Here is a 14,530-nt window from a genome sequence, read left to right on the forward strand (position 1 = left end):
AAAAATAGAGCCATATTTTTACTGCTCACTGACATGTATTTAATGAAACTGTTTTGAATTAAAAGTAGTCATATCTCACATTCTTTTCTTTCTTTACTGGATTCTCTTTCAAAAACTTTAGAAACCAGAGTTCATATCAATGCCTGAAATTTTATTTTATTTTATTTTTAAAAATGGTCAGGAATGTTAGGAAGCTCCCTTAATTGAAAAGATCTAAGGATAACTAAAAAGAGGAACAATTTTGAATAAATTCAATGTACCTGTTCAAAACACTTTATAAGAAATTTTGATTTAAAAAATATACATATCAACAGTGAATGGATAGGTGCCAAATTATGGATGGGAGCATGCCAGAAACTGATAACAGTAGATAAGGAACATCAGGGCCCAAGAAACAAAAAGGGCTTTTCAAGCTATATTTGGAAGAGGAAGATGAATGCGGAAGGAACTGGTGGGAATAATGATATAATGTTATCAAATGACGGAGATAAGGCAAAACTACCTAAATAGCATTTTGCTTCTAGAAAAATGGTGCCAAAACAAAGATGCTTGAAAAAAATCAGTGAGAAATAAGAAATTTAATTAGAATAGAATTGAGGAGCATGTAGCCACTTTTAGTAGATTCATGTCTATAATAATTTCTTCCCAGAGAATACAAAGTATGTGGAGGTGTGATTGTTGAAATGCAATCTATAATCTTGCAAAAACTACAGAAGATTAGGAAGTTTCTAAATGTTAATAATACAGATATACTCTATTTGCAAAGGAGAAAGAAATAGAATACTACAGCAATAGACATCATCAATCTCACAAAACAAAAGCCGTACATGAAGTTCTGCTCTCCTGTTATGATTGTAAATATCTATGGTATTAAAGACACTTTAAAGAGAAAAATACCACATCCAAATAAACCTATTTTCTAGCAAAATAAGTACTTTTAATTTTGTTTCTTCCTAGTTTTTCCCTATAAAAATGTATACTTTTTTTTCATTTTCAGATAGTAGACAGACATTTTCCCCCAACTTTATTGAAATATAATAGGCAATTTGTTGTTTGTATTTACATCGTACAATCCAATGTTTTTCAATTATAGTTGGCATACAATAATATACCAGTTTCAGTTGTACAGCACAGTGATCAGAGATCCAAATACCTTGCAAAGCGATCACCCCATTAAATCTAGTATCTCTCTGGAAGAGGGGAGGGTTCAAGAGGAACCATGGATACCACCAGCATTTCTGTACAGAGCACATCTTGCCTCCGCCCTCACTCTGACAACTCAGCGTCTCCCCAGAGCAGCTAACCCATAGCTGGTGCTCAGAGCAAGCAGGTCCATCACCACAAAGTTTGCTCATGGACATGGCCCCTTTAAGAAGTGTCTGTAGCTGCTGGCTGCTACTGCCATAGCCTCTGCCCCACTCAGCTGCTGGGGACCAGGAAGCCTTGCATCTTCACCCACTCCTACCTTCTACCATCGCAGACTGATTAATTATTTCTCTCCCTAGTTATAGTGCTCTGTTCTTCTAGATCCCAGGTTAGTTTCCTTGCTGTTTGTTCTGTGTTTCTGTCACAAATTTGCTTTGGTCGCAAGAGGGATCAACAAAGCCTTTATCGTGTACACTATTTTTTTCTCTACCTAGAATGACATTCTGTTATGAATTTTGTACATTAACAGGAGTCATCAAGTTCCTTTTTCAAATTGTATTTTATACCTTACATTATATTATGTTATACATTTTCATTCTTATTGCAAATATTAGTCTTTTTTTCTCTTTCTTTTGAGTTATTTTTATAGTTTTTAACATTTAAGCAATTACATTGGTTAATTTCTTTGGAATTTCTTCAGTTGTTTTAAAAATTGAAAAAAATTAATAAACATTTAACATTATTTTTGCTGAGTTTTCTAACTTTTATAACCTACATTACCTAACTGTTAAAAAAGAAACCTTTATTGTAAATGTTCAAGATATGAATACGGAATGAAATACGAAAGTCTTCCATGAACCACTCCAATGCCCAGTACCCTCCCCATAGGTAAGCATTACTGACAATTCGTTGTATTTATTTCTAACGTCCTTTCTCTCTGCCCCCATACAAACACATATATACACACATATATGTTAAACTTTTACATTTACATAAATGAAATTGCAAATATTTTTCTAAGACTTGGTCTTTTCATTTGATAATGTCTTCAGTTTCTTTTCATCTATATCAATCTTTTCAAGGCCACATTGTATACAAAAGTACAAATGTTCTATAATTTGTTTAAGTGCTTACCTATTCAAGGCTGTTTTCTGATTTGATTGTGAACATATTTTTTATATAACTCATTATACATATTTAAGTATTGCTGTGGAATAATCCCCTTGAAGTAGATTTATTGGGTAAAGAATGAGTAAGTACATTTAAATTTTTCAAATATAATGCCAAGTTGCCTTCCTAAAGTGTTTTATCAATTTGTGCTTTCATTTACATGTATATTAAGTTGCCTTTTCTTTGTGTCTTTACATATACTAGCTGCCATTAGTATTTAAAAATTTTGCCAAACTTATGAGAGAAAAAGTGATATATGACAGTTACTAGTAAGCCTCTAGAGAACAATAATAAACAATCATTCCCAATATACCCATTATATAAAAAATTAAATTAAAAAAATAAAAATTTTAAAGACAGAAAGCTGCGGATGAAAGAATTCTAAGAAAACTAAATTCGGATATGGAAAAGTTCTTTCTAGGTGAAAAATTAGTCTTTTTTCCTTCTCTGGCCATTTGCTGAGTCTGGGTATAGGGGAATGAAGAGTTAGTCTGGCCATCTGCAGGAGGGAAGAGGAATCAGATGGGCTAGCATAATGGACTGGAGCACCCAGGAGGCCAACAGTCAGTTTTTTACATCTGTCAGTTTTTCTCCAAAGAACATTTTCTAGTTTCTAGAGCAGCTTGGGATACTGGAAGCTGTATTGGAAAGGCAGAGTAAGAACTCCATAGTGTACCAATGTTTACAGACCTGCTGGAATACACATAAGGCAGGCCTTACCCAAGAGTCATCTGAAACCTGAGGTGAGTTGATACTAAGTTCAGCAACATCTTGTTCCTGACCTGGCTCAGTTTCTTTTTTTTTTTTTTTCTTTTTTCTTTTTTTAATGCCTACAGCACCTGGTATTCCTACATGGGCACCTGGTCTCCCATCCAAGTACTAACCAGGCTTGACACTGCTTAGCTTCAGAGATCGGACGAGATCAGGAACATTCAGGGTGGCATGGCCATAGATGTGGGTTTCTGATTAGATTAAGGAAATCAGTCTTTTACCCTAGCTGTCATACAAATGAAAGAATGCCCTCTCAGAAGAAAAATACCTCCTCTGGTACCTATGAATCTTTTTTATATACAATGTCTGCTATGAAATAAAAAATATATATGAGACACACATAAAAGCAGAAAATTATGAGCTATAATCAAGAATAAAAACAACATTCAATAGATATAGTTCCAAAGAAGAACCAGATAGTAGAATTATAGACAATAATTTATTTTAAAAATAACTATACATAAGATATATTAAATGAAATAGAGAAAAATAGGGGAAGGTATATAAAAACTATCAATAACTTCCACATTATAAAAAAGGTTCTCAGAAAAAATTGAATAGATAGTCTAGAATTGAAAAGAACTATATCGAAAGTAAAATTGTATTAGATATGCTGAAAGCATAATGGACACATGAGAGATTCGGCAAAGACAAATATGATTAAATAGACAGAAACTGAAGCTCAGATAGTTAAAAGAATATCTAAAACCAATAAAAAAGAACAAAACATGTGACACTTTAATATTCTGATATACACATAATTAGAATCCTGGAGGAGGGAGGATGAATGATGGAAGGACAAATATTCACAAATAATGAGTACTTATAATGACAAATATGACAATAAATGCAAAAGAATTATGGGCCCCAGGTCTGGCTGTGATCCAGGCTCAGAGCTAGGAATAGGATCCCGGATTTAGAACGTTACATTAGTGTAGTGGTGTGCCTGCACCCAGCTCATGTAAGCATAATTCAGCTTACTGTATCACGCATGTGTAGCAGAATGCAGTCCCCTAATGCAGAAAGAGCATGCTTCCCGCAATAAACTTGGCGTCTGCCATTTCATTTTCCTGTCAGCCCCTCATGCGTTCTTTCAACTCGGCGTCTCACCACAGAAACCATCCCTTCTAAATCAGCTTGGCACTGACAAGAATATTTTATTAAGTTATAAAACCTATTGACTGTCGAAAATAATATTCATGTTGTTTAAGGATTTGTAACACGGGTACAAGTATGATACATTACAATAATGCAAAGAGTGAGAGAGTAGAAGGGTAAATGGAATCATGCTACTGTAAGATTCTTATATTGTTCATGAAGTCATAAAATATTAATTAAAGTAGGTTATAACGTATATTGAAATTTCTAAAATAACTAAGTAATACAAAATTAACCAAAATTAAATGTAGAATTTTAAATAAAATAATAATACATGATTGATCACAAAGGAAGAAAAAGAACAAAGAAAGAAAGAAGCTATAGGACAAAAGAAAAAGAATAAATAAAAGATTTAAATTCAATCATATCAGTAATAACATTACATGCAAATGGACTAAACACTGCATTGAGACAATAATTAACAGAATTGGAATTACAGTGATAAACAAAAACCAACTTTTTTGCCAATAAATGACACATAAACAGAAATTGTAAGTAAAAAGGTAAATAAAAAAGTAGTACCCAAACACTAAGAAAAGCTTTAAAATTAGACTTAAAAATAAGACATTATTTTTAATGATGAGACATTTTTGTAATGATAAAAAGGTCAGTTTAACCAGAATACAACAGTTTCAAAGAATCCTTAAATAAATCATTAGAATTAGTATTTCATGTTTTTGTTAAACCCTTTTAATAAGATTCAACATTGTAAATTCACTTCTCCAAATTATCTACAGAGAAAATGTAATTCTAAACAAACATTAATGGGTATTTTGTGGGATTTGAAAATAATTTTTTAAATTATTTGGAAGATTAAATGTCAAAGATAATGGACGGTCCTTGAAACAAAGCAAGATACCCTTTCAGATATCAAGATGTAAAGCCAAATAATTAAGATAATTGGCCAGGAACGAACAATGGAATAAAAAAAGAGAACAGATTCACACTTACATAAAGATTTAACTATAACTAAAATAATATTGTTTGGACAATTAAATAAACGAGGCTAAGAAAATCGATTTTTCATAAAAAAGAAAATGAAATTGGATATCTATTTTACAATATATATTGAAATATATTTGATGTTGCTTAAAGGCTTAACTTTTAAAGTCAGAAGTTTAGATCTTCTTAGGTAACAATCAAAGAATATCATTATGAGCACAGCATCAGAATGTCCTAAATAAGACATATTTCACAAACCGTATTAAGAAAATATGTTTGACAGCATTAAAATTTAAAACTTATTAATCAAAGAGGCATGAGTATACTGAAAAGACAACTCATAAGTTGAGAGACAATATTTTAACATATATAACGAAAAATAAGCTATTTTCCAAAATAGATTAGATTAAACCATATAAAATTGTCACTTTTGTCTATCAGAAATGGTTGAATATTGGCAATTCAATTTCTTATGGTTCAACCAGATGAAGCATTCAAAAAAAAAAAAAAAGATAAGCATTTCAGTAGAAAAGTGAGCAAGAGATAAACTAGCATTTCTCAAAAAGGGAAACAAATGGTTGGTAAATACTTGAATAGATGTCAATCTCATTAGACTCATGGAATAGTAAAATAAACCATAATTACATACATTTCACATTCATTGAATTGGCAAAATTTATACAATTTGACAATGTCGGGAATTGCAGAGTGACTTAAGTATTGGAGAGGATATGGGGCAAAAAATCTTGCATTCACGGCTAATTTTACTTCTTGGAATCAAGCAGGATTAAGAACATCCCTTTGCCCTCTCTGTCTCCTCTCTTTGCAGTACAAGAGCACAGAACTGAGAGCAGTCCTCGGTGAGTTACACACCCATGTCAACCCTGTTTACAATGTTTGAACAATGTTTAGATCTGCAGCATGGGCTTGCATTCCCACAACTCTTCATTCCCTCTTGTAAATCTGTATTTCGATTTAATATCATTTTCCTTTAGCTCAAAGGAATATTATCTTTAATATTCCTTTAATCTAAGTCTACTGGTAATGGACTTTCTTACATTCATTCATTCATTCATTCATTCATTTTGTTTAAAGATATCTTTATTTGGGCTCTGTTTTTAAATGATATTTTCATGGGTATGAAATTGTAAGATAGCTTTTTTTTCTTCCAGTAATTTGAAAGTCTAGTTCACTGTCTTTTGGTTTGCATTGTTTCTGAAGAGAATTCACCAGTTATTCTTACTGTTGTTTTCCGGTAAGTAATGTGTCTTTTTCTCTTACTGCTCTTAAGATTTTCTCTTTATCCTTGGCTTGCCCTGCTTACATTCCTTGATACTACCTTTTGGTCCATAGATATGTTCAATTTTGTTTTTGAGCAAGCTAATATTTTATATTGTTCTATTTTAATAATTCATTCACTAATTTAACAATTTTTGGAGCTAGGCGAGAAGACCTCAAAACTTACAAAGCCACCTTGCCTAAAGTTTTTATAAACTTGTACTTTTATCAGATCCATAGTACTTTAATTGTTACTGTTTTAGATACAGTTCAGTGTCAGGTAAAGTTAGTAAATTTTGGTTGTTCCTCTTTTAACAAATCTTGTATGTATTTGTAACCTCTCCTTTTAAAAAATTATCTTTGTCTTTGGTTTACAGAAGTTTTAACATTATGTTCCTAAAATATTATGAGTAGAGTTTGTTAAAGGTTTTGAATCTGTGGTTCGATGACTTTAGTCAGTTTTTGAAACATCTCTGCCCATATTTCTTGAAATATTACTGGTCTCATCCTCACCCTCCCATCCTGGGGATTCTACACATATGAAAGTCTTTTTATTTTATTTTTTTAAACCATGTTTCACATGTCTCTTATGCTCTTTTCTTCATTCCCCATCCTATCCTTTTGCTAGCATTCAAATTATATATATTCTACTATTCTGTCTTCTGGTTCATAAATCTGTTTAACTATATCCAGTTTTCAATTAAACTCATTTATCAATTTATTAATTTCAGTTATTATACCTTTCAGTTCTAGAATTTTCCTTTGATTCCTGATCATAGATTTAAGTAAATTCTGCTGAAATTCTCCATTAATCCTCCATTTTCTGTAATATATTATTCACGGTTATTTTATAACTCTAATCCGATAATTCCAATATCTAAATCACTTAGGTCGTATTACTATTACTCTGGATATTGTTATCTTCTGCATATAGAGTAAATTGAGATCACTATAACCTTTCTGTCAATACCAGGGTAGATAAAGTATAAGGTGGGCTATTAGCTCATGTAGGTATTGAGCTGATTTAAGACTTGTTAAATTTGGTAAAAATTAGTGTATTCCTAGTTTACTTTTCTCTTATTCTGTAACTTTTCAAGGCTTTTACCAAAATTAATATTTTCAGCAGGTCTCTTTTGTCTTTGTCTCTTCATATAAGTAAAAGTAGAAAATTCTCTTTCTTTAGAGATTACTGGCTTAGCTTTTCAACCTCTTACCCCACACAGCTTTATAATTCAGCAAATATATTAAAGAGTAGACTATAAGTGTGTTTTATTCTCAAGTCTCCCATATTGTTTCTTCAACCAAAAGCTCTGATGTTACTCTGTCCCAAGCAATACCTGTCTTCTCTGAATCAATCTTAGGGTTGCCAGGTGAAATATGGAATACCACTCAAATTTGAATTTCAGATAAACAATGAGTTTATCTGCATCAGAATTAGGAACTATTTCCCAGAACAAATTAGCTACCTTCATGCAGTTCTCTCCTCTCTAGAATGTTCTTTCCTCTCAGCTTTGATATAGCCACAGCTCCCTCATACATTTAAATATATATATATATATTTTTAAATCTGGCTATCCTAGATATAATTTATTAGAAACATTGTTTTGCCATAGCTTATTTCATCTTACTTGGAAGTGAAAATTCAACCTTAAATTTTTTTAACTTACATATTCAGCCATACTTTTTTCCTAGCAAACTATTACATTTGATATGTCTATCCTGCTCTGAACATAACAGAAAAATGAACATATCTCATATGTCCATTTATTCATCACATTCTTGTTGTCTAACAATTTGGGTTTTAAGTCCATGCAGCTCCTTGGAATTCCTCTCAAGAGCTAGATCTTATATTATCAGTCCATACACTCTATTCCAATATGGTATTGATGAGATGTTGAGTCTGGTCAGTGAGCCAGTGAGCAATTTGGCTCTACTCTTGGTTCAAAGGAAATGACTGTCATGATTATCCCTGTGCTTAAATCAAAAACAGTTGATATGAGTTTGGCCCAAGCCTCTCAAGTTAAATTATAAGCAAGGCTCTGGAGCCCACAAAATATATGGAACAATTATACTGTCTGATGTACCAAATGAGCTTTAAAAATGATGAAAAAAATAATTCCTATCCTATCTCATACAATAAGACCCAGAAGATAGAAGATTTCAGCCTCACTCACTGCTCATTGATCTATGTTTTTATTAATTTTTAGGCCCTATTTAAAGATCTTTATTCTGCTTTCTCTCTTGTTACTTGGATTTCATCCATCATTGGTAAGTGTTAGCAATACAGGATTCTCCTTAGATTTTAAAATTATACTACTTTTGACTGGAAATCCAATAGTTCTTTATTTATTTTATTTTTTCCTATTCTGATTTGGAAGACATATACTTCATTTCTATTCTGTGGGAGTTTAGATTTAAATATTTAACAATCAGAACTTACACTTTTTCTGACAAAAATAGCTACCTTCCTTATGAAGAAGAACATAATGACCTTAGAATACATTTACTTTACTCCTAAACCCTCTTTTTGAATTTTATAAGTTATACCTGTTTAATATTGTATTCCTATCTCAATTTTAAACATAAATGATTATTTTTAGAGTCTATATTATTTTTGTTTATTATTGTTTTATGTAGCCCATTTTTTAAATTTATTTCCTTCTTGCTTAACTATGACTTTTATTAGTTCTTTCATTGAAACAATGTTATTCTGTAGATGTCTAAAAATGTCTTTGTCTTTTTCCTCATTCTTGAAGGGTGTATTAGCTAGACACCAGATTTTAATTTACAGCTGTTTATGTCTTAAATATACTATTTCTGTTTCTTCTATTACCTAGAACTTTTTATGAGAAGTTTTATATTTTTCTTTTGTGGGTAATATTTATTATTTCATGGTAAATTTTAATATTTTATACCTAATATTCTTCCATTTTATTACAGTATATGTGTTGTAATTTTTTAAATATTTTTTATTTTTTAATTATACTTTGCATACAATACTATGTTAGTTTCAGGTGTACAAAATAGTGATTAGACATTTATATAACTTACAAAGTGATCACCCTGATAAATCTAGTACCCATCTGACGCCAGGCATCATTATTACAATATTAAAGTATATCTTGCACATTTTTAAAATGTGAGTACTCATGACTTTCTTTTGTTCTGGAAAATTTTATTATCTTTTCAAATATTGCCTCTTCCCTAGTCTCTGTACTCAGTGTCTGGAATGTCTATGAAATAATGCTTCATTTTCTATAATATATATTTCATTTTTTTAATTAAAAATTTTGGGGGCAGTTTAAATGATTTACTAAAGTAGATTTTCTTAACTCTCTTTTTTTACTATTTATATATTTTTTATTATTTTTCTAACCCATCTATTAACTTTTTATTTTCAATGATAGTTTTCAACTTTAATATCTGTTTCGTTTCTTTATGATAACAGTTTATTCTTTTTTAATCATGTACTTCTCTTATGAATTCTCTTTCTTCCTGTGTCTTTAAATCTGTTTTAAAAATCATGTCTTTCTAGGTCTTTGACATAAATTACATTGTTTATTGTATCATTGGGCTGTATTTTTAAGTATAGCCAGTACTTGTCATTTGAAAATTCTATATTTGTGAACTCATCTATTTGTTAAAACTTATTTGTGACACCAAAATCAATAGTGAGGCAATTTTGCAGTAATATGCACTCAAATGGCAACAAAAAATTTGAGTGCGCAATGAGGTCAAACAAAGTCATGCTTTCTTTTCTTGTTTAGTCTCTCATACTGTAAACTAGTGTCATTTTTATAACATATTTAGTGCCATATTTTCCACATTTTTGTGCTTTTGCTAGTGACTTTTCTGTTTAAAATAGTCCCCAGTGTGTATTGAAGTGCTTATAAGTGTTCATAAGTGCAAGAAGGCTGAGATGTGCCTCAAGGAGAAATATGTGTGTTAAATAAGCTTCGACAGGCAAGAGTTATATGAGCTGTTGGGTATGAGCTCAATGTTAAAGAATTAACAATATATAGGCATACCTCGTTTTATTGCACTTGCTTTATTGTGCTTTGCAGATACTGTTTTTTTATATAAATTGAAAGTTTGTAACAACCCTACAAGTCAATCAAGCAAGTCAATTGGCATCATTTTTCCAACAGCATTTGTTCACTCTATGTCTCTGTGTCATGTTTTGGTGATTCTCACAATATTTTAAACTTTTTTGTTATTGTTATACTTGTTGTGGTGATTTGTGATCAGTGATCTTTGAGGTTACTATTATAGTTGTGTTGGGGCAACACAAATCATGCCCATACAAGATAATAAACTTAATTGGTAAATGTTGTGTGTGTTCTGACCTCCCCTGTCATTTTTCCCTCGGTCCTCCCTAGTCCCTGAAACACAACGATATTGAAATCAGGCCAACTAATGGCTTGTAAACGTTCAAGTAAAAGGAAGAGTTGCATGTCTCTCACATTAAATCAAGCTAGAAATAATTAAGCTTAACGAGGAAGACAAATCAAAACTGAGATAGGCCAAATCTAGGGTTCTAGCGCCAAACAGTTAGCTGAGTTGTGAATGCAAAGGAAAAGTTCTTGAAAAAATAAAGTGTTACTCCATTGACTACATCAATAAGAAAGCAAAACAGCCATATTGCTGATACAGAAAAGGTAGTAGTAGTCTGGATAGAAGATCAAACAGGCCACAACATTTCTGAAGTCAAAGTCTAATCCAGAGCAAAGCCCTAACTCTCTTCAATTTTATGAAGGCTGAAAGAAATGTGAAAGCTGCAGAAGAAGATCTTGAAGTTAGCAGAGGTTTGTTTATGAGGTTTAAGAAAATAAGCCATCTCCACAACAGAAAAGTGCAAGGTGAAGCAAAAAGTACTAATGTAGATGCTACAGGAAGTTACCCAGAAGATCTAGCTAAGATTATTAATAATGGTGGCTACACTAAAAAAACATATTTTCGATGAAGACAAAACAGCCTTATATTTGAAGGAGATGCCATCTAGGACTTTCGCAGTTAGAGAGGAGAAGTCAATGTTTGGCTTCAGATCTTCAAAGGACAGGCTGACTCTCTCGTTAAGGGTTAATGCAGCTGATTGATGACTTTAAGTTGAAGACATTGCTCATTTACTATTCTGAAAATATGAGAGCTCTTAAGAATGATACTTTCAATTATATTTTTTCTGTGCTCTATGAATGGAAAACAAAGCCTATATCACAGCACACCTGTTTGTAACATGGTTTGCTGACTATTTTAAGCTCACTGTTGAGACGTACCACTCAGGAAAAAATTCTTTCAAAATATGGCTGTCCTTGACCCTGCATCTGGTCACCCAAGAGCTCTAATGGAGATGAACAATGAGATTAATGTTGTTTTCATACCTACTAAAGAAACATTCATTATGCAGCCCATGTGTCAAGGAGTAATTTTGACTTTCCAGTCTTCTTATTTAAGAAATGCATTTTGTAAAATGATAGTTTCCACAGTGATTCCTGTGATAAATATGGCCAAAGTACATTGAAAATCTTCTAGAATGGATTCATCATTCTAGATGCCATAAAAACTCTCCGATTCATGGGAAGAAGTCAAAAATCAACCTTAAGAAGAGTTTTGAAGAAGTTCATTCTAACCCTCATAGATGACTTTGAGGGGTTTAAGACAGTAGAGCAAATAACTGCACATGTATTGGGAATAGCAAGAGAATTAGAATTAAAAGTGGAGTTTGAGGATGTGACCAAATTGCTGCAATCTAATGACAAGACTTTAATGGATGAAAGGTTGCTTCTTATAAATGAGTAAAGAATGTGATTTCAAGAGATGTAAGCTACTCCTGCTGAAGATGACATGAAAATTATTGAAATGGCAACAAAGGATTTAGAATATTATATAAACTTAATTAAACAGCAACCGAATTTGAGAGAATTGACTCCAATTTTGAAAGTTCTGCTGTAGGTCAAATGCTATCGAACAGTATTGCATGCTACAGAGAAATTGTTCATGAAAGGAAAAGTCACTCCAGCCTTCGACAACCACCATCCTGATTAGTCAGCAGCACTCAATATTAAGACCTTCTACCAGCAAAAATATTATGATTTGTTAAAGGTGCAGATAAAAGTTAGCAATTTTTCAGTAATATTGTGTAATTGAGGTATATACATTATTGACATGATGCTATTGAACACTTACTAGACTACAGTATAGTGAAAATATTACTTTTACATACATTGAAAAACAAATTATGCAACTCGCTTCATGCAATATTCACTTCATCACACTGGTCTAGAATTGAACTTGCAATATTTCTGAGATATTCTTGTATATTATTTTAAAAATCGCCTTTAAAAAGAAGTATACATAAAACAAGGGATTGAAATGATCAATTGGCATAATATTGTTACCAGAGACTTACAGGAACCCTTAAATTTCCCCTAGGAGCAATGATTTGAGTATTCACTCTTTTGTTGCAACTTTATAAAACATAACTGTGCTGAAAAACAAGAGTTAACTGTGTGCGATTTTTCTATATGTTTATAATTTTTACATAAGTGTTTATCTTCTATTGATTGTGTCTTTCATAACAGTCATGCAGAATCTCACATTGTGATGAATCCCTAGGGGATAGTTAATTTTTAAATAATTTTTAAAAATTTTACAATTACAGTTGATGTATAATATTATATTAGTTTCAAATGTACAATATAATGATTAAACATTTATATAACTTAGAAGTGATCACCCCAATAAAACTAGTACTCATCTGATACCACACATAGTTATATAATATTATTGACTTTTTTCCTTATGCTATACTTTATACACCTGTGACTATTTTATAACTATCAATTTACCTCTTAATTTCTTCTCTTCCTTCACCCATTCCCCCAAACCTCTTCCATTTGGCAGCCATTAAAATGTTGTCCATACCTATAAGTTTGTTTCTGTTTTGTTTGTTCATTTATTTTGTTTTTGTGTTTAGATTCCACATATAAGTTAAAGCATATGGTATTTGTCTTTCTCTGCCTGATTTCCTTCACTCAGATTCATCCCTATAGATTAATCTATGTTATTGTGGATGGCAAGATTTCATTCTTTTTTGTGGCTAAGTAATGTTCCATTGCATATTTGTACCTTTTATTTTTTATCCATTCATCTATTGATGGGCCCTTGGGTTTATTCTATATCTTGGCTATTGTAAATAATGCTGCAATAAACAAATAGATGCATATGTCCTTTTTTTTTCAACTATGCTGGCACCTGGTATAGTTAAACAACAGAGTTCGCATGAGCAAAGCCAACCAGCTACTGGCTACTGTTCTCCCAGCAGTGTCACACTTGCCTGGGTACAAAGCAAACTAGGCAGCTGCCTACAGCTGGGGTGCATATGACTTTTTAAATAAAGAATTCGGGCTTCTTCTGATAAACATGCAGAAATGGGAATGCCGAGTCTTTGTTTCTTGTGACAGCCTTTATTTTAAAGTCTATCTTGTATGGTATAAGTAATGCTACTCATCTTTTTTTGTTTGTTTCCATTTTTATTATATCTTTTTCCATCCCTTTGCTTTAGTCTGTATGTGTCTCTTGATCTAAAGTGAGTCTCTTGTAGGCATATGTAAGGTCTTGTTCTGTTATCCATTCAGTACCCTGTGTCTTTTGATTGGAGCACTTAATCCATTTATATTGAAAATAATCATTGATACATATGTAGTTATTACCATTGTTTCATTTATATTTTTTAATTTTTGTCTTCTTTTTTTCTTAAAAAAGTCCCTCTAACTTTTCTTGTAATATTGGTTTTGTAGTGATGAACTCTTTCAGCTTTTTCTTGTCTGGGAACCTCCCTATCTGTTCTTTAATTCTAAATGAAAGCTTTCCTGGGTAAGTTCTTGGTTGTAGGTCTTTGCTTTCCATCACTTTGAATATTTTTTGCCAATCCTCCCTTCCGGCTTGCAAAGTTTCTGTTGAAAAATCAGCTGACATGGGAGCTCCTTTGTATGTAACTAACAGCTTTTCTTTTGCTGCTTTTAAGATCCTTTGTCTTTAACCTTTGGCATTTTAATCATGATGTATC

The 14,530-nt window shown here is 31.9% G+C and overlaps 1 long non-coding RNA gene and 1 pseudogene across 1 annotated transcript in view; both read right to left on the reverse strand.

Moving 5' to 3' along the window:
• Window positions 1–14,530, reverse strand: part of LOC107507810 — a 218,058-nt gene that overhangs the window by 167,907 nt on the left and 35,621 nt on the right. The gene's annotated exons all lie outside the window — the stretch shown is intronic.
• LOC118603155 lies at window positions 3,144–3,270 on the reverse strand (annotated as a pseudogene).

The sequence above is a fragment of the Rousettus aegyptiacus genome, unplaced genomic scaffold (genome assembly GCF_014176215.1).
Source record: "Rousettus aegyptiacus isolate mRouAeg1 unplaced genomic scaffold, mRouAeg1.p scaffold_m13_p_5, whole genome shotgun sequence".
Taxonomy (NCBI): Eukaryota; Metazoa; Chordata; class Mammalia; order Chiroptera; family Pteropodidae; genus Rousettus; species Rousettus aegyptiacus.